Consider the following 25965-nt stretch of genomic DNA (forward strand, 5'->3'; position numbering starts at 1 on the left):
CCCTGTGGGCTGGGTCCGAACATGATTGGGAAGCTTGAAGCAACGAAGTCGAGCCTTGGGTGCTAGAACTCGAGGTTGGAAGGGCTGAGGGAGAGGTTTGGCATGAAAAGAAACGGCCCTTGGCTCCTTTATAAAGGCAGCGGGTATCGAACACCTCCTCCTAAAGCCTGAGAACCTGCCTATTCATAGGGAATCTTCCTAGTAGAACGGTTGGGTTACCCATGCTCGTATTGATGAGAATCCCGCAATAAGGGAACACGATCTGTACTTCGACAAGACGTGCCAATAAAGGCCACGCCTCGAAACATGGAACGACAGGACGAGAAACAGTTCGAAATAAAGACCAGACAAGCACGATGTCACATTATCAAAATTTGTCAGCAGATTGGACTCGTGAAATATTATACTCTCTGCGGTTGTGTGTGGTACTTGTGTTGTAGATCCAGACACGTTCGTTTCGTCCGAAGACTATCTTGGAGTATTCGGAAAGGGGAACTCGCCTTGCAATGCCGAAGACAATCTGTGCGCCGGACACCTCGTCATTGAAGCCTGGTTCAGGGGCTACTGAGGGAGTCCTGAACTAAGGGGTCCTCGGGCATCTGACCTATTGGATATGGGCCGGACAAATGGGCTGTGAAGATACAAGACCGAAGACTCTCTCCCGTGTCCGGATGGGACTCTCCTTGGCGACCAAATATGAAGATTCCTTTTTCTGTAACCGACTTTGTACAACCCTAGTCCCCTCCGGTGTCTATATAAACCGGAGGGCTTAGTCCGGAAAGGGACATAGTCATACAGGCTAGACTTCTTGGGTTTTAGCCATTACGATCTCGTGGTAGATCAACTCTTGTAATACTCATATTCATCAACATCAATCAAGCAGGAAGTAGGGTATTACCTCCATAGAGAGGGCCCGAACCTGGGTAAACATTGTGTCCCCCGTCTCCTGTTACCATCGACCTTAGACGCACAGTTCGGGACCCCCTACCCGAGATCCGCCGGTTTTGACACCGACAAGAACCGCTTCCGAATTGCGCCCAGCCCGGACTAGAGGCTGAAAATAGGGAATTTTACTTCCCACCCACCACCCACTTCATAGCCACTGTCGAGGATCTAACCGACATGCTCGATTACGCCTCCGAAGACATCGATGGTATGGACGACGATGCCGGAGAGGAGCAGTCCCAAAACCCGCCGTTCACCGGACGCTGGACAACCACTTCCTCATACGACGTGTACATGGTGGACACACCTAAAGAAGGCGACGGCGATGATGAGAAGGATCCAGTCGAGGACGAACCTCCTGAGATACCACCAAAGCGTCGACGTCGGCGGCGCCGCGGAAAAGACAGCAATACCGGCACCAGAGACAATGAAACTCCGGAGAATGCCGAAGACCAAGTAGACCCCATCGAACCAACATCCGAACAGGATGATCGGGAGGACGGGCAAGTGGACCCTAATGAGCAACCAGGGAACGAAGACTCGGAGGATAGCAACTATCTACCACTCGCCGAGGACGACGTGAGCCTCGACAACGAAGATTTTATCGTGCCAGAGGAACCCCTCGAACAAGAGCGCTTTAAGCGCCGGCTAATAGCCACTGCAAGCAGCCTAAAAAAGAAGCAGCAGCAGCTTCAAGCTGACCAAGATCTACTCAATGACAGATGTTCTAATGTCCTGGCAGCCGAAGAATACGGCCTCGAATGCCCTACAAAGAGTTACCCGAAGCTTAAGCTGCTAGCCCAATTCGACGATGAGGCGCTAGAGCCCATACCACCCGCGCGTAACGCGGCTGACGGACCTGACCGACCACCACGCGGCCGGGACAAAACGGCAACTCAAGTCGAACACCAGCCCGCACCACCTCGCCGTAAAAGCAGAGAAACAACAGCGCGGGGATACAAACACGACCTACGACAGGACCTGGAAAATAGAGCAGGTCAGACTAGATCAATCTACGGATCGCGGGGGCGTGCCCGGGCGCGAGAAGACGGCTATCAAGCCTGGCGCGACAAGCATAACCACGCCCGGGCCAAAAACTGCATACGGACTTCATCCGAACTGCGTCGTGACATGGCCCGATACAAAGGCGCCACACACCCTCTATGCTTCACCGATGATGCAATGGAGCACCAGTTCCTAGAAGGGTTTAAACCCGTGAACATTGAATCATACGACGGCACAACAGATCCCGCAGTATGGATTGAAGATTTTCTCCTCCACATTCACATGGCTCGCGGTGACGATCTACACGCCATCAAATACTGTCCCCTAAAACTTAAGGGACCAGCTCGACGCTGGTTAAATAGCCTCCCAGAAAACTCTATTGGAAGCTAGGAAGACTTGGAAGATGCCTTTAGAGACAACTTCCAAGGCACTTATATCCGGCCTTCGGATGCCGATGACCTCAGTCATATAGTCCAGCAGCCCGGAGAGTCGGCCAAGAAATTCTGCACCAGGTTCCTAATTAAAAAAGAACCAGATTGTTGACTGTCCGGACGCCGAAGCCCTAGCGGCCTTTAAACACAGCATCCGCGACGAATGGCTCGTCCGACACCTCGGCCAAGAAAAGCCGAAGTCCATGGCAGCCCTTACAGCACTAGTGACCCGCTTTTGCGCGGGCAAAGATAGCTGGCTAGCCCGTAGCGGCAACAGTACCAGCGAGTCTGGCACTTCCGAAGCTAGAAACGGCAACGGAAGGCCCCGACGCAACAAACATAAGCGTCGAAGCAACAATGATAATACAGAGGATACGGCGGTCAACGCCGAATTCAGTGGCTCCAAACCCGATCAATGGAAGAAGACATTCAAATGAAACAAAGACGGTTCATCAAGCCTGGACCGAATACTTGATCGACCTTGCCAGATCCATGGCACTCCTGACAAGCCTGTCAACCACACCAATAGAAGTTGTTGGGTCTTCAAACAGGCCGACAAGTTAAATGCCGAACATATGGAGAAAGGGCCGCCCAGCGAGGATGACGACGAAGAGCCTCGTCCACCGAACACAGGGGGGCAGAAGAAATTTTCCCCCGAAGTCAAAATGGTAAATATGATATACGTTACTCATATCCCCAAGAGGGAGCGCAAGCGCGCGCTAAGGGACGTCTATGTGATAGAGCCAGTCGCCCCAAAATTCAACCCATGGTCGGCATGTCTGATCACCTTTGATCGCAAGGACCATCCGACCAGTATCCGTCACGGAGGTTCGGCCGCACTGGTCCTCGACCCAATCATTGACGGATTCCACCTTACGCGAGTCCTCATGGACGGCTGCAGCAGCCTTAACCTGCTCTATCAGGACACAGTCCGCAAGATGGGTATTGATCCGTCAAGAATCAAGCCCACAAAACTACCTTTAAAGAGTAATACCTGGTGTAGAGGCCCGCTGCACGGGCTCAATCACATTGGAGGTCATCTTCGGTTCGCCGGACAACTTCCGAAGCGAAGACTTGCTCTACTACATTGCCCCCTTTCGCAGTGGCTACCACGCACTGCTCGGACGAACTACGTTCGCTCACTTCAATGCAGTCCCACACTATGCCTATCTCAAACTCAAGATGCCCGGACCATGCGGTGTTATAACAGTCAATGGAAACATGGAACGCTCCCTCCGTACTAAGGAGCACACCGCAGCCCTGGCAGCAGAAGTACAGGGCGGCCTCATCAAACCGACTATTACATCGGCGGCCAAGTCCCCGGACACTGCCAAACGAGTCCGGTCTACCCCACAGTACGACAGTCCAGCTCGTCAGGAGCTCGTTTAGCAATTCGGCCTCCATTTCAGCCCCTACCAAATTGTGGCATATGTACCACGCGTACATAATTACGCACTCAAGATACCATGGGAACGGATGGAGGCATAATAAAGATAAAGTCCACAATACGGCTTGACATGTAAAATAGCCTTGTTCCTTACCGCATTATTTGTACCAATACGTTTTGACGTATCAATCAGACTATAATGGAAACAGTTTCTAGCCCAACCTATGCGGTACTGGCCTACCTCTTAATCTATATTTCCCCATTTTTGTCTGATTGCCATGTACACCTCGGCACGACTTAAATCGCCAGGGGATCTATTGAGCTACATACATCTCTTAAAATACTAAATAAAGTCTGGACACTTTTATAGTACAATTCGGCGTCCCGAATATAGCATTATATGCATCGGCTCCGAATCATGTCTTGGGTCAATAGTTGGGTTGCCCGGCTCCTGTGGTTACTACCTTACACTACAAAAAAAATACACTTCCGTGATGATACGTGTTTGTCACAGTAGGTCGCGTTTTTTGTCATGCATGTACATCCATGACAAATTTATGACAGAATCAAGATAGTCATACCTGTGCTGTCGTAGAAGTGTTCCATGACATTACCAAAATTATCATCACGGAAGTGTCCACTTCCATGACGATAAATCGCGCGTCACAGAAGTGCTTTCGTCAAGGGTGACCGACACGTGGCATCCACCATAACGGAACGCCGTTAAGCTATCGGGTCGGGTTTTGGATTCGATAACCCGTTAACAGCCCCGACCAATGGGGATTTTCCACATGTAAAATCATCATTGGCTGGAGGAAACACGTGTTGGCTCATCGCTGGGACAGATGTCGTCCACTCATTAGACAGAAGGCGCCTATGATACGTCGACACGTGGCACGGCCCAACAGTGGCCCATTCCTGTGAAAAGGCCGGCCCGTTTGACTTGGTCAAAAGCTGGCGGGCCGGCCCATGGAAAGACTGTTAATGACCTGTTCGCATATAGCTCATTTACAGCTCGCTAACCCAAGGCCCGTTACGCCCTATTCGAATTAGGCCCAGTAGCGTCATCTGGGCCATCCAATATGATTCCAGCCCGTTTTCACTTCTGGCCCATGTATGGCCCATGACGTCTTTCGGCCCATATGAGGCCCTATGTAACTCTTGGCCTATTAACGGCCCGTGCTGAAACTGTCCCGTAATGAACAGTGTATTACTTTACACCCATTAACGGCCCGTGGTGAAACTGGCCCGTAATGAACAGTGTATCACTTTATACCCATTAACGGTCCGTTATTCCGTTGGGCCGTTTCCAGCCCATGTTATTTTTCGGCCTTCTCAGAGCCCATTTATTCTTGTGCTATTTTCTAGCATTCGTTTACTTACGGCCCGTTACTGTCATTTTCTGCTTGTGGGCCAAATTCAGCCCGTCGTTACAGTCGGCCCGTTTGTGGTCCGTTAATACGTTGGGCCGTTTTCATAGCGTCATCAAATACGGCCTATTAACGATGGCCCGTTATGGTCGGCCCATGAACGGACGATTCCAACTCTATCCCGTTTACAGCCAGAATGCGGTCTGTTTGGCCCATGTTTGGCCAATCGATCATACGGCCCGTATAAGGCCCATTGATGATATGGCCCGTAGAAGGCCCATTGTTTCTACGGCCCGTAGAAGGCCCACTGTTTCTACGGCCCGTAGAAGGCCCACTGTTTATATGGCCCGTAGAAGGCCCAATGTTTCTACGGCCCGTAGGAGGCCCAGTGTCACTACAGTAAATATTAGCCCATGGTTATTGTGGCCTAGTTTTAAAAAAATAGGTTATTGCAGCCACTAGCAAACCGCAGAAAAAGAACTGCACTGACTACAAGCAAACAAATAAAAGAGACAATAAGGAAATAAATAAGCAAGCAACTTACACTAGGCTATCACGGCTATTACACATATTACATCCACTGGGCATCAAAGTTCGTCACCAATGCAAATATAGGGAACACAGCAGCATATAAACGCCGCAGCAAAACAAGTCCAGAACTGAAACCACTTCAGAAGAGCTCAAGAAACAATATCCTGGGTACCCATAATGCTGGCAAGATGCTTAGCAAGCTTATTAACTTTCTCTTGTTTGGCGCTTAAGTCCTCCAGCGCTTCCTGTTGCATCAGAAAGTATGCATCTGAATTCTGCAGGGACTTCCTCAGTCCTTCGGCTTCCTGTCGCATAACATCTGATCAATGTCTTTCAACTTGAAGTTGAGACTCAAGAAGCCGAACTGATTCATGCAACGAGTTTGAAGAGCTGGTGCCAGCAGTGGTAGCCAGTAACTCGAACACTACATCAAGACAGGACTTTGGGGTTGTCTTAGTGTCTTCAATATAGTTTTTATCAGCTTTCTTGGAGATCAACAGGGATGTCTCACTATCTTGGACCTTATCTGCATTACTTCCTTTACCATTGCATAACAGGGTACTCTTCTCCAATATTTTATCCGCGTTCTAAAAGAGAAACAAACAAACACATCTCAGGTTTACAATGTAGTATATGAAACCCATTTTGGTAAACCAGTTCAGTAGTAAGGTGGACAGGATAACAGCATGAAACAAACATATATCTATGTAGTATGGTCACTGTATGGTCTATATCATTCTAGTTTATGTTGCCAAATCAAGATAGATACAGTTCGAATCATATCTATTTAAGACAAAGCAGCATAGACATAATATAAGTGTGGGAAACTACACAGCAATAACAACATTTGTAATGTGCATGGCATGAGAACATAACTGTTTATTCAATTGAAACTGAAATCAACATAGAGCAAGTTACAACAGCAAATAGCCAAACACGTTGAAGAAACAGGTTTAAAACATACCTGTTGCGCCATTGGAGTTTCAATTGCATCCTTCAAATTTGAAATTAGTTGGTATCAGTAAATACAGTGATGTAAGAGCAAAGTAGTATGAACCGTAGCTACGGAACCTGACCTGAGAACAATTCTTCTTCTGCTTTAAGCATTGACTTCGGGTTTGGAGTGGTGGTCCTCGTGATTTGGGCACTGCAATTGCCTTACTAACTGCTCGTGTTTGGGTGCTCTGTGGTGGAGACGGTGCTGTGTCAACGGGAACTGGGTGTCTATCTGTTGGGGTTGGGGTTAGAAGGGGTGTAGCTGGTTCTCTGTCCAACTGGGTAGGGGTACAATCTGCATGAGTGTGGGTTATGTGTGGTGGGGCTGGTTCTTGGGCAAGTACAACCGTGGTTCTATCTGCATCGACAGGTAGCACGATCTTTTCTGAAGACCGTGTTTTTACTCCCACAGATACTGCCATCACTCCCTCCAATTGAAATGGCTGATAAACAAGAAAAGTAATTGAATGTACAGACATTATAAGATAGACAGGTGCAATGGATAGTAGGGAAGAAAACAGGGCATGAAATAATTCACATTTATGTTGTCTAAGCAAACAGAATAGCAGGACATAATTTCACATATATGATGGCTAATTAAACAGGATAGCATGACACAATTTCACATGTATGATGGATAACTAAACAGGATAGAATGACATACTTCAAAATATGATGACTATGTAAACAGGATGACATGATATAACTATACGATGTGTCTATTAAAGTGGTTGGCATGCCATAAATCACAAACATGCCGTCGATGGAAACATGATGGCATGATATAATTCACGGATAGAATGACATAATTTAAAATATGATGACTATGTAAACAGGATGAGATGATATAACTATATTATGTCTTTAGAAAATGGGTTGGCATGCCAAAATTCAGATACATGCTGTGTATGTAAACATCATGGCATGACATAATTCAAATATATGATTTATATACTAAGGAAGTGAGCAGAGGGCAATCGCATATATGATGTGTCAACTAAGGAGATGGCATTCAATATTGTGTATATGATGTAAAAACTAAGCATTGCAATTCAACATATGCATTATATGAGTAATATAACCCTGCCAAGTTTGAGCATACACCTCAGGGGGATAATAGGACTGGTCATCTGCCTCTGAATCCTCCTCTGAAGAGCTATCTGTAACCAGCAAGATATCTGCTTCATCAGGTAGCATTGTCTGCTCTGAAGACCTTGTTTTCACTCCAGATTTCTCCGTCACCAATTCAAATGGCTGATGCACAGGAAGAGCAGTTGAATATACAAACATTGTCGACAAAAGCAATGAGAAATACAAAAAAAAGGACGGCATGATATAATTCACATATATGACGCTTGCCTAAACAGCATGGCATTGCATAATTCACATACATAATGCCTTGCAACAAGATAACATTGCATAATTCACATATATAATGTCTTGCAACAAGATGGCATTGCATAATTCACATATATGGTAATTAGACACTAAACAGGTGGCATTCACACAAAGCATGTCTAAACTAAGCAAATGACATAGCAATGCAAGATACCATACGCACGATATGAGCAACATAACCCTGCCAAGTTAGGGCATGCACCTCGGGGGGGAGGGGAATATGACTGGTCATCTGTCTCTGAATCCTCCTCTGAGGAGCTATCGGTAACCAGCAAGACATGCGCTTTGTCAGATAGCATTGTCTGCTCTGAAGACCTTGTTTCCACTCTAGATTTTTCCATGACCGTGCCGAATGGCTAATGCACAGGAAGAGTAATTGCATGTACTAAAATTGTTGACAAATTTAACACGTAATAAAAAATGATGGCATGATATAATTCACATATAAGATGACTGGCTAACCAGGGTGGCATTGCAAAATTCACATATATGATGCCTGGCTAGACAAGATGGCATTGCATGATTCACATATACGATAAAGAAACTAAACAGATGGCATTGACACAAAGCATGTCTAAACTAAGCAGATGACATCTTTAATGTATACAGTAAGCAATGCAAGGCACCAGATGCATGATATTACCAACATCAGCATGCCAAGTTAGAGCGAAGACCTCATGGGGTAAATAGGAGTGGTCTTCTCCTTTTGAATCCCCCTCAGAACAGTTATCTTCATCTTGATTACGATCCGAAATGGGTGGAGGGGGGCTGCCTTTGCGCCCACCATGGAACGACGTCTGCATGAAATTTTATTGCCACGCAAGGCTCGTCTCTTTTGCTCTACATGATCAGTTCCATTGTGTACAATAACTGGCATGCATAGGAATAAAACATAGTGAGATTATGTAAGGAGTGCATGCACAAATCCAGAGTGATGGTAGCAAACTGTGGATAGACCCAAAACCAATGATAGCAGGCAGATAATAGCTTTAGTTAAAAAATACAGATAATGGCTCCTTTAATGTTTGTTTGCACCCACATGAAACTCATAGTAGACACCGGAGATTAACCAGATAGTAGACAGATAGTACTAATTGCTGCCCCAATATGTACCCCACAACCATTTAAAAACTCAAGTTTCAGCATTAGTTTGGACCTGACTCAGAGTCTAATAGGTGAACACGACGATAATGTAGCATGTCATCATATTAAGCGACGCATAACGTAAGCAGACACGGAAGAGTGCGACCTCTCTTGCGGACCCGTGTAGTCCTCAAGGTCATCTGCTCAGTTGATGATGGTAATGCAGTTGCCGTGGCTGCCAGCGGCGGGGAAGAAGATCTGAGGCGGCGAAAGACACTCTGGAGAGCAGATCCCTGCTGTGGTGAACCCTTCCGTCGTTGGAGCAGGACAAACCACACAAGGTTTTCTTTGACACATATCTGTAACAGAAGTAATTGAGTAAGGGTTTGTTTGAATTTGAGGATTCTAACAATGCAGGGATAAGAAATAGACAGGAATAGGATAGAAATGCACGTGCAACAGAGAATTTAAAAACACAAGATTTCTGCCAATCTGGGTGTTTGATTCACAACAATTGGAAGATCACAGGATGCAAAAAAGCATGGTGAGATTAAGTCAAACCACAAGAAAATGTACGGTTATAATTCTATTATGCTACTATCTCTTAGTCTTGTGCTTGATGAATAGGAATATGAAAAGGAGGAGAAGTGGAAATTAGAATTCCTACGGTTTTTCTTTCAAGGAGACACTAAAGGAACAAATCCTACAGTTTTCCTTTGCTCCATTCCTTTGCACCAAATTCATGAAAAGTAGTACCATAGGAAACTTCCCAATTCCGATGTTTTTCATTCACTTTTCCTTTCAAGCACTGGCAATTCTAGTAGGCAGGCTTGAGCAAGGAAAATCCTACACTAAAAAAATGTTTTTGTGCTACTTCTATTACTTTGGACCCAGGCCACTGGCATACTAGCTCAACTCCCAGGCCCATCGACAAATGCACAGCTCAAACGCGCAGAGATAAATAATGATGGCGTTCAAGAGAGTCCATCACGGATAGCTAAGTTGCCTGGTACCTCACTGCTTGTCATATAGTAGGATAAAATAATCGTATTTCCCGTTACTACGAGTGCTCAGTGGACAATATATATAACATGTAGAGTAAAAAAGAGATGCAACAAGTGTACAACCTCTTTGGCGAAGCCATGTCGATCTCAGCGTGATTGGGTTGGCCGGTGAGGATGCTCCGGCTGACTTGGCTGTCGGAGGAGGGGAAGAAGATCTTAGGCGTCTGGAGATGGAGCCCGAGGTACTGCTCTGCTGTGATGGAGGGTTTCGTCGTTGGAGCAGCTCCGGTGAGTTGTACGACGCCGAGGCTGAAGCAGGACACGAGAGACAACGAACAACGTTAACCTGAGTGGAATTCTAATAGCATCTCCATTACATGACATAAAATACATAACCACAAAGTGCTAGATGTAAAATACATCAGCCGCTCATCTCTGAACTTAACTGTCGGAACTGAACTTAACTGTCGAAACTGAACTTAACTGTTGAAACTGAATTTTGCTGTCGAAACTGAATTTTGCTGTCGAAACTGAACGCACTAGCAAGGTGAGGCTACACGTCGGTCGACTGACTTTTTCATCTCTGGTCAGTCGATTTTGCAGCCGTTGGATACGAAATCAAGGGCCTGCGGTTCATCTTCAACCTCCACCCCCCTGAGCCGCCAGCCACCACCGGCCAAACAGCAGCCCCACGCCGCCCGCGGCCGGCGGTGCGCCGCCCCGCCCCCCCGAAAACACTCCCCACCGCCGGTCCGCCACCGCCCCAGCCATCCCTCTAGGGCCCCCGTGCCGAGCTTTTTCTCCGGCGATCCCCACACCACCGCCCCGCCAATGCTCCGCCACCGCCGGCGACCACCGCCCCCATCCTGAACCCATAGATTGTGGGGTACCTCTCCGGCGAGCCCCCCTCCCCGCTGCAGCTGGTTCTTCCTTCACCCCGGCGAGCCCCCCTACCCCCTGAAAATTGACTGACCCAAAAGTCGATTCAGTCGACTGAAGTGTAGCTAAATCGGAGCAGCATCGCAAGCAAGAGCAAGAGCGAGAGCAGCATCGCGAGCAAGAGCAATAGCAAGAGCAGACCAGGTAGGAGACCGAGAGCAAGAGCAGAGCAGCAGCGCGAGCAAGAGCTAAAGCAGTAGCAGCTCCTACTGATGTGGACGTCGCCGCCGAGGGAGCGACGCCGTGGAGGAAGTGGCCGGCAACGCCGCCGTGGATGGAGCCGCGCCGTGTCGGCTCGAGACCGAGCGCCGGCAGCACCGTGAGATCGAATCAAGAAGAAAATGCGGCGATTAGTGTACAACCTCTTTGGTGGCGCCGATTAGGCCGCAGCTTCATCCGAGGAAACGGTGATGATGATGCTCTTCCGGTGGTGCAGGTGAAGATGGCGGTGTGGGAATGGAGGTGGCGCGAAAGACGAGGGGAACGTCGGGGCAGCTCCTTGGAGGTGGAGGACGGGGTGGCTGAACCGGCGGGACGATGAGATCGACGACGGATCCTCATCTGGTACGGTGGATGAGGGACGTCGAGGTGTTGCTGTGGACGACGTCGTCGGGGAAGAGGCTCCGGCTGGGTGGCGGACGGAGCAGGGTGTGGGGTTTCGTCGCGGGTTTTCGCGGCCTCGGTGTACGAATGGGTGGGCGGATGGGATGGCAGTGGGGAACCATGGCTTAGAGACGCGCTTGTCCGAAATGTGGCGTAAGTTATGAAAGTACCCCCACCGATTTGAGGTGGTTCTTTTGGTTCAGGGGTACCACGGGCATTTCGCGTGTCGGGATTTCACAGGAGGTGGGAGTTTTCGCGCGTGTTGTAATTTCGGAATAGCAAGGCGCGGGTTGAGATGGAGGGAGTTGTCGGAGCACAACGAGACAAAGATATATCTTAAATATTTCGGGCTAACAAGGCGCGGGTTGAAGAGGCGGGAGTTTCGCAGCACGATAGACAGAGACGCTAGCTTGAATTTTCGGCATAACAAGGCGCGGCTTGAAATTTTGGAAGAACAAGCTTAACGTGTACCCAAAAAAAGACAATTTGCACCTCAACACGCACAACACACACACAAACACCATTTAGACTAGAGTAAGGTACACGTGCATTGCACGCATGAGATTTGGCAACCAAATTATGAATAAATACCACATTATAGCATGCAAGCTTTGAGTCATATATGCATGATGTAGATGTTCGTTTAATTCTTATAGTTCATTTCATTCAAAATCATCTAGTTTTTATAAGAAATCTAATCTGTTTTAAGATTCATGGAATTGTGCGTCGTAAGACATAAAGTAAAAACAAATAATGGCAAATCATGTAGAAAAACATTTGAGCAATTCTGATACGGAAGATTCTAGAAAAAATAAGAAGTGCTTGTGTTTTGATGTTTGTGCATTATGCTTAAGTTCAACCATGGAGTCTTCTAGATTATACATGTGGCGAAATCTGGTGGAATCTAGATGATATCCAACGGCCAGTAGTGCTCAAATTTGACATCTTTGGACCATCGGATTCGCCTCATCTAACAACCATCTTTCAAAGTTGAAGTTATCCGCACACAATATAAAAATATATAAAATATAATATATATAGGGGTATAGATATAGATATGTGATGCGAAAGCCGCCCATCATCTCCAATTAGAATAGTGTGTCCATGCACGGATGCGATGTGGCCAAATGATGTCTGCCATCGGTATCTCAAATTCAAATCAGTCTGACCTTGTTCAATGTGTATACATTACAACATGCTCGTTTCCAAACCACACCGTGCAGATCTCCGTTATATTCATGCATGCATGGGTTTCAAACATCAGGATCTCTTATTCAAATATTTGAATTCAACTTTACATTGATTATGACCTCACCTATTCTTTTACACCCACACAGTAGTCTTCTCTTTATAATTGTACCACTAACTTTCTCTCGTGCATGCATGCACACACACTACCATTCGACATTATCCATCGCACGCATGCAATCTTTTTCTTCAGGTCGGTCTCCCATGAAGGCACACACCCACACACATCCCCCTCTCCATCATATCGGGCATTCTTTATCTCTCACGCGTGCATGCGCAACGATCGATGTTCCCCTATGTATGTGTGTATATAGCTAGGTCTTTCATAGTTTTCCACACAAACCGATCAATCGATATATCCAATGAGGTCTCACCCTCTTTCCCACGTCCACATCGATCAATCTATACCTCTCTATATAGGATTAACATATATAGCTAATACACCCACATTAATTATATATCCAACGTCCCCCTCTCATCATCCATGCCTTCCGCTTCATCTCTCAGACGCGTGCACAATGGCGAAGACAGGGGGAAGTAAGGGCCCTGCCCCCCTCCCCCCTAACATCACTATATATCGAGGCTAATATGAATGTGATCATTAGACAATTGCTGCTAAAAATGGTTTAAGTTCATGAATTGACCCTCCTCGTAAAGGATTAGCAATGCTTGGCCCCCTAGCTCATTTATTTTTCATGGCTCCGCCACTGCGCGCAACAGCGCACGTGTTCGCCCCCTCTCTCTAAATATCGATCTCGCACTTGTGCATTCCTTCATAGTCTCCCTCCACTCGGCCCCTCGCACCATCTTCTAGCCCCCACCGGATTTTGCCACATGTACAATCTAGCAGACTCCATGGTTGAACTTAAGCATAATGCACAAACCTCAAAACAACAGTGGTTCTCTTTTGTTCTAGAATCTTCCGTATCATAACTGCCCAAACTTTTTTTCTAGTTGAATTGCCATTATTTGTTTTTACTTTATGGTTTACAACGCACAATTCCATGAATCATAAAATAGATTAAGGGCTTCTTTGATTCAAAGGATTCTCAAAGGAATTTTGGAGGATTCTAATCATTAGGAATTTTTCCTATCTTGGTTGTTTGATTCGTAGGATTGTAAACAATAGGAATTTTTCCATATGATTCATTTGCACTAGATTTCGTAGGAAACATCCCATCCACTCAAACCTCTTTGAAAGAATTCTGCGTTTTTTCTATGCACAATCAAACACTCGTACAATCCTGTAGGATTCAAGACGACATTCCACTATAATCCCATGTTTTTCCTATTCCCGCGTTCTTAGTTTTTTATAAAAACTAATTGATTTTGAATGAGATGAACTATAAGAATTAAACGAAGGGCTACATCAGGCATATATGACTCAGAGCTTACATGCTATAGTGTGGTATTTATTCATAATTTGGTTGCAAAATCTGATGCGTGCAATGCACGTGCACCTTACTAGTACTTCGAGTATGTGCAAAACACGTAAATTAGAATACCAATGGCACGCTACACAGTGTCTCTCTTACAGTTCATTAAGCCACATGGCACATGTGGAGGCGTTGTCGCGACCTCCTTGCGTGGATTGATTACAGTGACGTGCTGCTGGTTCCAGAAGAATGTACTCGTCCTCCCTGAGCCATACTGGCGGTACATGCACGAAGCAAAGATGTGCACGCATGCCCCGCACGCACTCATTCCCTCGCACGCACACACGGGTACACGGGCGGACGCAATTTTGTACCAAGATCCACCCCATGTGATAATTTGACGCGTGTAAAGTCGTTCACTTCATTGATGGTCAATTAATACAGCGCATGCAAATTGAGTGGACGTGAGGGCGGAAGAAAGACATTATTACTCCACTGCGCGCATGCGAGTAGTTAAATTGTGGGTTGCTAGTAGTAGTTCCATTGGTCTCCTTCGTATTTTGTGCCAATTTTTGACAGTAACATAATATTTACGCATTTGAGCAGTGTAGTACTTGAAATTGATGTTCCGCTAAACTCATCGGGAGCCGTTTCGGGCCTCGAAACCAAAACCATCAATTAATCTTTACCTTGTTCCCATCACATTCGAAAGCCTGCTCACACCTACTAGTACGTACCAAACCTGAACGTGTTCCCACTATGCAGGTATTAGTACTAGTGCTAGTACTTAGGTTATAAAAAGGGGAACTACCTAACCGAAAATTACTCTACCTTTCCTCCTCATAAGTGCTTCTTCTTCGTTCGTCATTGCCATGGCCGGTGAGCAGAGCTCTAGGTCGAGAACTACTCGTAACAAGGGAGAGGCAACCAAGGCTGCAGAAAAAAAAGAGGGCTCGCCGCCACGCAGAGCCCTCGAAAGATCTCTCACGGGCAGGCGATGGCTCCCAGGAGCGCCCTAGCCGCGGAGGCGAACATGCCGAGCCGGCAGAGCTGGAGTCGTTATCCCTCGACGGCATGCCCGATCAGCTCAATAAGCAGAAGGAGGTCATCCAAGGCTTGATGGAGTTGCTGAAGGAGAGCCTCGACGACATGCCCGCTGAGCTCAATCAGCAGGGGGAGTTGACCGCCGGCTTGGTGATCCTGCTGAAGAAGAGCATTGCCTCGGAGAAGAAGGCGATCGGCGAAATCCTGCGACTTCAGGAGGACAAGGCGAAGCTCTGCCACGAGATCGACCTGTTGAAGGAGAAGAACGCCGGCTGGAAGAAGCTTCATGAGAATAGTAGTTCCTCGATGAAGATGCTGCAGGCCCTCGTCATGGAACCGAAGGAGGAGTTGGCGAAGCTCCGCATCGAGCACCCGACTGCTGTCAAGGTACGTAATGCGGCCGTGGAACAGATGATGAAGGCTCGCGTCGAGAAATCCCGCGTCATGGACAGAATGAAGAAGATGGCGGAGGAGTCGCGCAAGGAGATGGAGGTCGTGGAGGCGATGAAGAAGCAGTTACGACTCCGCGGCGAATTAGATCATTTGGGGTGATAATCTTCCTTCTTCTTTTGCTCCTGTGTTTCATCTTTTGCTTCGGGTGTTTCGCCACACGTGTCACGTTCTCTGCGAGGCATGAATAGAACAATGGTTTTTTAGGGAATGAATAGAACAATGCTAACAATGAGATGACTAGCAAATTAGATCATTTTTTATCACCATATGGCACTGGGCTGCCGTGTTTCGTGCTCCTCCGTCGCAGTACTACTCCAGTGGAAAACTTGAGTATACCGCACGGTTCTTTGCTCCTCCTCGATCAGGTCGTCGGCACATTTATACGAGCAGTCAAATCACAAGGCCCCGCCTTCCAGCAGTAATGAGCCATCAAATCACAAAGGCCCTCGCCTCTCGTGAAACCGACCAAGCTAGACTGCCCCGCCCTCTAGCCTTTTAAAAAATGTATACTTTTGTACAGCAGTAGTATCGATGGATTGCGCCATGGAGAAAAACTTGAAATTAAAAAAAAGGTGGTACATATAGAGAGCGCTCGTCGCCAAATTATGCATATAGTACTATTAAAAGGCTAGTCACAATAATGGTGTCCAGCACAACCCACCTCTCAAATAAAACTAAGAGGGTGCTTGGATACGTTTTAGTCCCATGACTAAAAGTAGTGGGACTAAAACATGCTAGCCTCACCCATGCTTGGATCCAAATACTAAAAAGGCTAAAATCAAGTTCATGAGCATTTATTATCCTCCAAACCCTCCAATCCAGAACTCGCCTGTGTTAAAGGAGAGGAGTTAAATGCGTAGAGAGAGGACTAATCCACATTTTAGTAGGGGTACCCCTGACTAAAATTTTTTAGTCTCAAGACTAGTTTTAGCCCCTCTTTAGTCAGGGGTGCTTGGAACTTTAGCCTCTTAAAGAGACTATTTTTAGTCAGACTAAAATAAGTCCCTTGGATCCAAGCACCCTCTAAGCATCCTGGAATTCTTTGACAAAACTAAGCACCCTAAAATTCTTTGACAACTAAACTCCTGGCTATATGATGTTGGCCATATATATTGTATGTATATAATGTGAAGAAACGAGTGGTAGTACTATATCAACTAAAAGATGAAATGTAAGAAATACTAGTATGTACGTACTGAAGAGTTAAAGTAACGAGAAGAAACATAACATAGTTCTGCTGGGGGCTCATCACAACACACCCCTCAAATTAAATTAAGCACACATGAAATTAAACTTTGCAACTATTCCGGTAGACACTGCATTAGAACCACCATGAGCAATGACACTGCCACCTTACTCGGAGTCCTCGTCCACGTCCTCGACTTCGTCCTTGTCCCTCTTCCTCTTGGCCGATACTTCTTTGCTTGAACCGCACACTTGGCTGTTGCTCTTCATACAACCCTTGTAGATATTGAAGCAAAGGTAGCCATCCATTGCAGCGTAGTGGATGTGGTCTATATCTAGTACATTCCGCTGCCATGCATGACGATGAAACGTGTATGGAGGTTTCTCCAGTTTACCGTACGAAGGATGAACCATGGCTCCTGCCAGGGTCAGCACTGAAGGCTGACGAGAGGACACCAGCCGATTCTTCTGGAGGTCGAAAGTGTTGCCTACAACGAGGCCTATCCGACACAGGACTTGTTTGTCATTACCAAAGTCTACAGTAACGAATTTGACTAGGTTGTTCTCGAGGAAGTCCTTAAAATCCTGGCACTCAACGTCGGCATGGCATATGTGGTAGACCAAGCATAAGTCATGCACGCAAACCTGGATCACGGCGGGCTTCTTCCTCTCTTCGTCCTTTAGAACCTTCTCTCGTCCCAGGACTGTGGTGTACTCAACATCTAGCCCAGCGACCCACTCACCATCTGAGTCTTCGAACATGCGTCTGAAGCGAGAAAGGCATCCTTTCACCGTGGCGGAAGAACAGGTGTAGATGACGTCGAACTCATCGCCGGTGATGGTTCTAACCTTGTACTCACCGCTGATCGTGGAGATTTGGGACGCCATGGATTTGGGAGGAGGGTTAGGATTAGTGGAACTGCCGTAATGTGAATGGACGGGACAACTAGGAGCGAACCGCCGTAGTATTGAAGGACGTGCGGGGACGAGTAGGAGCGAACTGCCAGCGTGCGAACGACAGGGTAGTGGCTTTCCATTCTCCCATGATACGGGCTTCCGAGAGCCCTTGGATCTAAGATCGAATGGTTGCATGGCGTGATTCTAGACCGATGGGTGAATATCCTATCCTGGAGGGTTATTCTGCAAATTTTCAGCAACTTAGCATGCGACCGTTTGATCTCAGATCCAAGGGCTGCCAGCAGCCCGTATCATGGTCGCGCCTACGACGATCGTCGCGTCGCTCGCGCGGTCGCGCCCTTGGAGATTTAACATGGTGCGTTAGGCTATCTGATGTTGACATGTCATACATAGTCATCACTTAGTCACTCATACTACAACAAGGATGGCTATAAGGTTGGCTATAAGTGTATTTTTTTACTCCTCTCTATCTCTTTCTTCGTACTCCCTCCGTCCCATAATATAAGAACTTTTTGACACTAGTGTAGTGCCAAAAACGTTCTTATATTATGGGACACAGGGAGTACTAGTATTTATTACATTTGCCAAGGAGTGACCTCTTCCAATGAAATGGTGTTGCTAAGTTTGCTTCATTTAATTAGCTATAGACTCAAAATTGTCTTTTCACCTAGGTACACGTGCTTAGCACCGTTTCTTCCTTGGGTCACCAAACTAGTCTCTCTCTTCTTGATTAACTTGCCACATCAGACTTTATGCCTATGTGGCAAGCTTAAGCACCTGTAGGAGCAAGTAAAAGTAAGTGCAATAGTGCGCTTTACATGGCATTTTTGCATATGTGGAGGAAAGAGAGGCAAGGAAAAAGTGGAGAAGTGGGCTCTCATGCAAGAGCCAGCCTCTACTACATGGTGGAGAATTGGGAGAGGCACCTGTATGGAGGTGGTCAGGAATCGGGAGACTCACGCCGGTCGTAGCGCCGCAGTTAAAATGATAATGGCAAGTCAAATCACGGGGCCCCACCTGTCCAGCAGTAACTCGCTGTCAAATCACACAGCCCTATGTTTGCAGCAGCCTACTCCCTCGTCTTCTCGCATCTCTGTCGAACCGACTAGGCGGAACTGCCCCACCGCCTACCACGCAGGAAAAGCCCCGCCCTCGACTTTTAAATAGTATACAGTATACTAATTTTGTATCCATGGATTGCGCCCGCGCCATGGAGCAAAGCGTCTAGAAAACGGCGGTACACATGTACGGAGTATACAGCACGCCCGTCGCGTTCGCGTCGCACCCCAGACGGTCGGTCGGTCTGGCACGCTGCTCTCCGAATGGAACACGCGTCATATTGCGTTTGCACACACATGTGGGACGGCAATTGAGAACCGACCATAGTCACATTCCCCGGCCCCGCAAGTCGGGTGACTTAATAGAAGAGGGAGACGAGCGATAGTACCAGAGAAGTGTTGTACTATGTTGGTGCCTGGACGATCCCTGCAAGACACGGAAGATCAGTTCGTCCATGCGTGTGACCAGACTCCAGCAGACACGCCTGGATTGGCTATCGTGTACATATCGTGCAGGCTGTGTTGTACATGGCTGTAGTTGTGGTGAGAAATCTAAAAAAGGTTTATTTTCATCTCGCAAAATTAGGTGTCATGTGCTTCGGATCACTGCGAGGGTTAAACAGCGACAACTGAGTTGGGCTAGTCATTGGGGGCACATGCACGAACAGTGACTACTCGGCTGCCATCTAGGTCAAGCCGGCTATGTTAATTAGGACATCTATCGATGGACCCCTTTTCTACGAGTTCATCTTTAATTTGAGCTTTGTTCCTCGTCTAGTTTGTCCGTCGGGATTCATGTTGTCTCCTTTGGGCAGTGAGGTTATGATTTCTTGTCATGTGGCATTTTTTCGTGTTATATGCTATAATCCGCCACGTGCATGAAGACTTCTCGACAGTCATTGACGAGGTCAAGCCGGCTCCGGTAGACAAAAGAAAACCAGTACTACTCCACTATATAGGCAGGAGCCTCCGCGCTTGCTTGCTAGTGTTGCTCTCTTCACACTGTCTCGGTCTCTCCAGATCTAAACACGACAGCGGTGGCCACACTCTCTCTCTCTCTCTGCTCACCGCTGGTCACAGATCCAGCCGGATCCTCTCCGCCGGGGAAGGTGAGAAGGTGCAACGTTCACGCGGTCGTCCTTCGCGATGGCTCTTACCCACTACTGGGCGCGTCCCGGTCAGCCTGCCTTGCCGTTCTCTCCCAAGCACCGCTGGCGAGGGAGGGCCTCCGACCCCTTCTTCCTCGATGCCGTAGTGTGGGCAGATCCGGCCTCCCACCGCCCACCTAGCGACATCCCGGCGACCATCAGGTATAACTTCCTTCAAAACCAGCCTTGCTCTACTTCCCGAGGTCCTGACGTCGCTGCATTTGTATCTTTTACTATTTCTCAGGCCCCCTCGTAGATAGGATCGATCAGCTGTTCGAAAACCACCTAATTTTTTTACGTTTAAGAGGTAAAACTAGTTCATGCACTCGAATCTAGTACTACTTGGTTCAAACAAGGAAGAAAGGGGGTGGGGGTGGGGGAGGATTTGTTACCTGAATCTAGGACTTGGTCGAAAGAGGAAATAATGGGGGTGAAAAGTAGCAGAGACTGGCTATCCAACTGGTTTCTAGGTCTAATAGGGAAATAAAGGGAAACGCAGTACAAACTCAATATAAACCCGATCTATTGGTTGAAAAAGGAAAGAAAGTGGGGACTGGGGGACAAGTCAACAGAGTAAGTCCAGCACTAGATTTGCTAGCCTCACACAGTATAAGGTGGCTATACCGAACAAAAATGGGACCAACCCAGATATCCTGTTCTGATGTTTGTTGCCCCGAGCCACTCTTATGTAATGCCACTGGTAAAATGTAGCAGTCGCACTGTTAAAAGTAAGGACACGTTAAACCAATGTTGTTTTCAATGTAATGCCTCCAGTAATATGAATCAATGGCACTTCTTTACATGTCCTGCTAAAATTTCCCATTAAGATAAGTTGGTTCTTTTCGTTAGAAATGCAACTGTCCTGGTCCGCCTACTCTCCCGTGTCGAAAGTAATGTCGTATTTAATGGTTGTCATAGTTAATCCTAATGCCCACACTAATATCTAGCAATGCCAGTGCTTTAGAAATTGCTACTGTCCTTGTAGGATTGCCATTCAGATAAGGAACATGCTTCTTTTCATTTGATGCATGTTTCATCACTTGTTAGTCACCCTCCTTTCCACCTTTTTGTGCAAACAGAGATATACATTTCACGCTCGATCTTAGTTGAACTGCACAAATGATATCCAAATTATAGTTGAGCATTCCAGGAGCTTCACAACCAACCTTGATGTTGCTCAATTTTATTGCAACTAATGAAGAAGAAGCTCTGTGGGTTTCGTTTTCTGATGGAAATGGAACCGGGGCTGGAGCCCTTTTCTTAAAAAAAATTGAAGAAGAAGCTTCTAGCTCACGGGACATTGCTTCATTTTAGGTGAACTGCACCAAAAGGTACCATGAATTGAATCATCCATGTTGGTGAGTGAAAGAGCCAGCTTCAGCATCCCAGTCTAAGCACCCCCGGCCTCCATCCTTGCGACGCACGGTACACCTCATTTGCCACCTGCTCGACCCTAGTGCCACTGATAAAATGAAGTAATAATACAGTTAAAATAGAGCGAGTGTCATCTCTATCATTTCATTTCCAATGTAGATAAATAAAGTGCTTCTCTTTGTTAATGTATGTTTCATCAACTAGTCCCATTGTTAATGTTTAAGCGTTTCTGCAAACTGGGGTGCTTAATTTTAGTTGATATGTACAAAAATAGAGATTTGAATGTCTCAAGGCGCCTCCTTGTACTACCGCTGTACACTGATGTTCATTACTGGCAGAAGGTGTATCTGGGAGACTTGGGACGATGTCCAGTATGAGGCGTACCGTATGAGGCGTCGCAGGGCCCATCTCGCCCTCGCAGCATGGCATACTATGATACTATCGCAATATTTTCTTCTATTTATTTTGTGTGTTTCATCAACTAGTGCCACTATAATGTAATCACGCTTTTTCATTATATGTGCAAATAGGGTTATTCAGCTGCATTTTGGTGGAACTGCACAAATGTACGTATGGAACCGACATATATGCAGAGTGCGAGGTGTGCCAAGTAAAAATTACCGACACCAACCATGTTACATGCATGCATTGGCATCCACCACCACCAGTGGGATGTGTGGCGCTCTCTGTGGACGGATCTTTCTTGGCAGCAAATCATCTAACCAAATACTAGTAGCTTATATTGGCAGTTTTCTAGGGAGTACTCTTTTCTGAAAGAAGCACCAATCTATTTTTCTTTATTTGTACACTGTGTCACAACTTTGACCCAAAGGTCCAAAGCTATTTTAGGGTGATTGGCGTAGTACTCGGAGACTGATTGTAAGCATGATTTTCATTAGCTGTCACACTGATTGTAAGCATGAGCAGGTGGAAGATTAGGTTAGTGCAAAACTTACCTTAAACCCTACCGCCGCCGTTGAAACGAGGCGAGCGTCGAGGGAACCGTGGAGAATGGCGGGGAAGCGACGTCGCGCCATCCGGCCTCCTCTTGTGGTGGGAGAACAAATACTCATGTGGCTCCGGCTGGCTCTGCACCCTCATGAACGGCACACCACACTCGATCGATTTGTTATCCTCTGGGTGCTCGACCTTCGACCTGTACGCCCACCACCTCCGCCTGACTGTCGCCTCGGGCGAATCTGTCTGCTCCATCGCCCAGAGGAGATACTCGATGAACTCGGAGGAATGCGGCGTGACTGCCGCCGATGAGTACATGTACATCGCCGCCCTCATCGCCGTCGTCTCGCTCTTTCGCATACATTGCCACATGGCCCGCACCGTCCTCGAAATCTCCCACTCATTGTCAAACCAACTAAGGATCTCCTTCAACCTGGCTAACTTTGCCTGGTCGCCGCTGGCGATCTGCCTGATTCGCTGTTGCATCCTCTCCATAGATGTCCTTCTGAGTGGTCCGTGCTAGCTTTGGAAGATGGGAGGAGAGACGGTGGTCTTGCAATAGAGAAGAGGGAGAGGCAAGACGGTGGTTTTGGAATGGAGATGATGGAGAGGAGAGGAGGTGGTTTTACAATGGAGAAGATCAGAAGAGCGAGAGGCGAGACGGTGGTTTTGGAATGGAGATGATGGAGAGGAGAGGAGGTGGTTTTGCAATGGAGAAGATCAGAAGAGGGAGAGGCGAGACGGTGGTTTTGGAATGGAGATGATGGAGAGGAGAGGAGGTGGTTTTGCAATGGAGAAGAGGGAGAGGAGCGTGCGGCAGCGATTTAGGATTGGACGAGAGGGCCGGCGCGCTGTGACTGGATCAAAATCAAAATCAATTTACCCTTCAATTAAGAAAGCGACCCCACATTAACTAGTCTCCCTTTTATTCTGGGTCATAATTGACCATGATTTTCGCACATAAAATATATGTTATACGTTGCAAAAATAATATAATTTGGAAGTACATTCAGATACGAACCAAATGATACAATTTTTGGTGACATGCATTCACATTTTGCTTGTCAAATACAGTACGTGGTCAAACTTTGACCCAAAATACGCAAAACAACAAAAAAATACTTCCAAGACCAGCGCCGCTCTTCCGCTCTTCTCCTCTTAAACCACCGCCGCTCCTCTCCTGTTCCAATCTAAATGCAGCGCCGCTCCTCTCCTCTTCCATTTCAAAACCACCGCCCCTCCTCTCCTGTTCCAGTCCAAAACCAGCGTCGCTCCTCTCCCATTCTAATCCAAAACTAGCGCTGCTCCTCTCCTCTTCCATTAAAAAACCACCGCCGGCGAGTGAAGGTGCTGTGGAGAAGTAGATCGATGGAGGAGTACAACCGATACATGAGGATCGCAGACGGCGACCCTGTGAAGCTAGCTAGGATGTTGGAGATACAGTCTTGGTTTGACAACAAGGACCAACTAGCGGCGACGGCGACATCCATGGCCAAATATCTGCAACAGAGCGAAAAGGCGGCGATCGCGCCAGAGTACATAGAGCCGCTCCTCTGGGCCATGGAGCAAACAGATTCACCGAATCCGATCATGAGGGAGCGGTGGTGGGAGTATCGATCCCAGATGGAGCATCCACCAGAGATTGAAGGATCGAGCATCTACAGGGTGCCGTTTGTGAGGGTGTCCTGGCAGAGCGAGCCGGTGGAGTCTTCGTCGACCGAACCCAACTACAAGAGGAGAAAAGTAGTTGGCCCGACGACGCTTCCCCGCCATCGTCTCCCTCGCCGTTCACATCGTCTCACGGGGCGGCTGTCTGCCGCCGAGGAATAGGAGGGGGCTGCCCCCCAGCCCAATAGTCGAACAGGTTGTGAATTGTCAGGAGGAGCTTAGGGTTGTCAGTATTTGCAGGTTGTGAATTGTGTTTTGTGTTGTGTATTTTGAGAGTACTTTCAGATATGAATGTCTTTTGAATTTCACATTTGCAGTATTGAGCATATGAAGTATTTTATGAATTCTAGAGATCTATTTTTAGCACTTAAAAAAATGTAGTTTCATAGGAGTATAAAAGTGCAGACAATGTGATTCTCAGAGAAGAAACTGCAAGTTTCAGTTTCAGATAAGAAACTGCAACTTTCAGAGGAAGAGCATTTATATTAACACGGCCTTTTCAAACAAGGTTAACATCATGTTGGAAGTTTTATTCATGGTCGAAAATGGAACTACCAGCCAGTTAACATCATGCTGATCAACATTCATGCATAGCACATCTTCATATGATGCACAGTCAAAATGCCCACACAATGTCGAGTGTGCGAAACACAGAGAAAACGAGGGACAAAGTTTTGGCAAGTGTTGGACGTGGTTTTGGGCTGCCCCGTCTAGGCTTTCATTTTTAACATGCGCAGCCCACGACCTCGGATGGGAGGTCCATAGGCCTGTTTGTATTTTCTTAGGGCCGTCATGTATCGACCGGCCTATGGACCTCCCATCCGAGGTTTTATTTTTGGCAGCCCAATTTATGTATTTTTTTGAAGAAAACGCATAGGTCTGTTCTATTTTTCTATATAAGAATAGGAACGCCAGGTCCAACTTATGTTTCCCTTCTAACTATATTATATATATTTAAATTATTTTATATGTTATTATATATTATTTTTATTGTCATCATATATTTAACAGATACTTACATATGTAAGAAAACAATATCCCACATCTTATTAACTTATAAAAATAATTTCTTAACAAATAAAATCCTGGATTGTTTTGGCACGAAAATCCTAGTGATTGTGTACAAAAGCTTGGTAAGATTTAAGGACGAATGTAATAATATCACTTATTATTTAAATATATTTATAACAAAATGCTCAGCCCCTTTTTATTTTTTGATAACATTGCTGGCCCAACCCAACATTATAATTAGAATCAGCCCAGCAAAATCGTGTATTTTGAGAAAGTGCAAATGGCCTATAATTTTTTAGGAAATAAAATAAATGGGCCGCATGGACGCTACATTATTTGTTCACCCAGCCCAGCTAATGGCTGTAATTCAAAAAAAAGATCAAATTGACTGTAAATTCTACCGCGCAAAAAAAAGACTGTAAATTCTGAAAAAATGGGTTGAATACGTGCCACATTTGTGGATGCTGAAATGTGGGCCAATAGGTCGAAGCCAACGCAAGTCATTGTCAATTTAGTCAACAAATGATTCTGACATGTTAGCCGTTGGATTTACATCCAACGACCGGCATCCATCTTCAATCTCTCGTCTTCTTCCTCCAGCGCCGCCGGGACCACCTCCCGCTTCCTGCTGCTAGCAGCTCTGCTTAGCACGCTTCGCTATGAAGCACTACTCCACCGTTGGCCAGGCCATCCCTCCACCCCTCCACACCTCCTGTTCTTCTCCACCGACTGCTGAACCACACCGCACTAGAACCAGTTAACCCTCGTACACCTCTCCGTCTGCGACTCTACTCCCGTGTCTTCCCATCTCCGGCTCGTTGCTGTCCGGGGCC

Source organism: Aegilops tauschii, chromosome 3 (genome assembly GCF_002575655.3).
Source record: "Aegilops tauschii subsp. strangulata cultivar AL8/78 chromosome 3, Aet v6.0, whole genome shotgun sequence".
In the NCBI taxonomy this organism is placed as follows: domain Eukaryota; kingdom Viridiplantae; phylum Streptophyta; class Magnoliopsida; order Poales; family Poaceae; genus Aegilops; species Aegilops tauschii.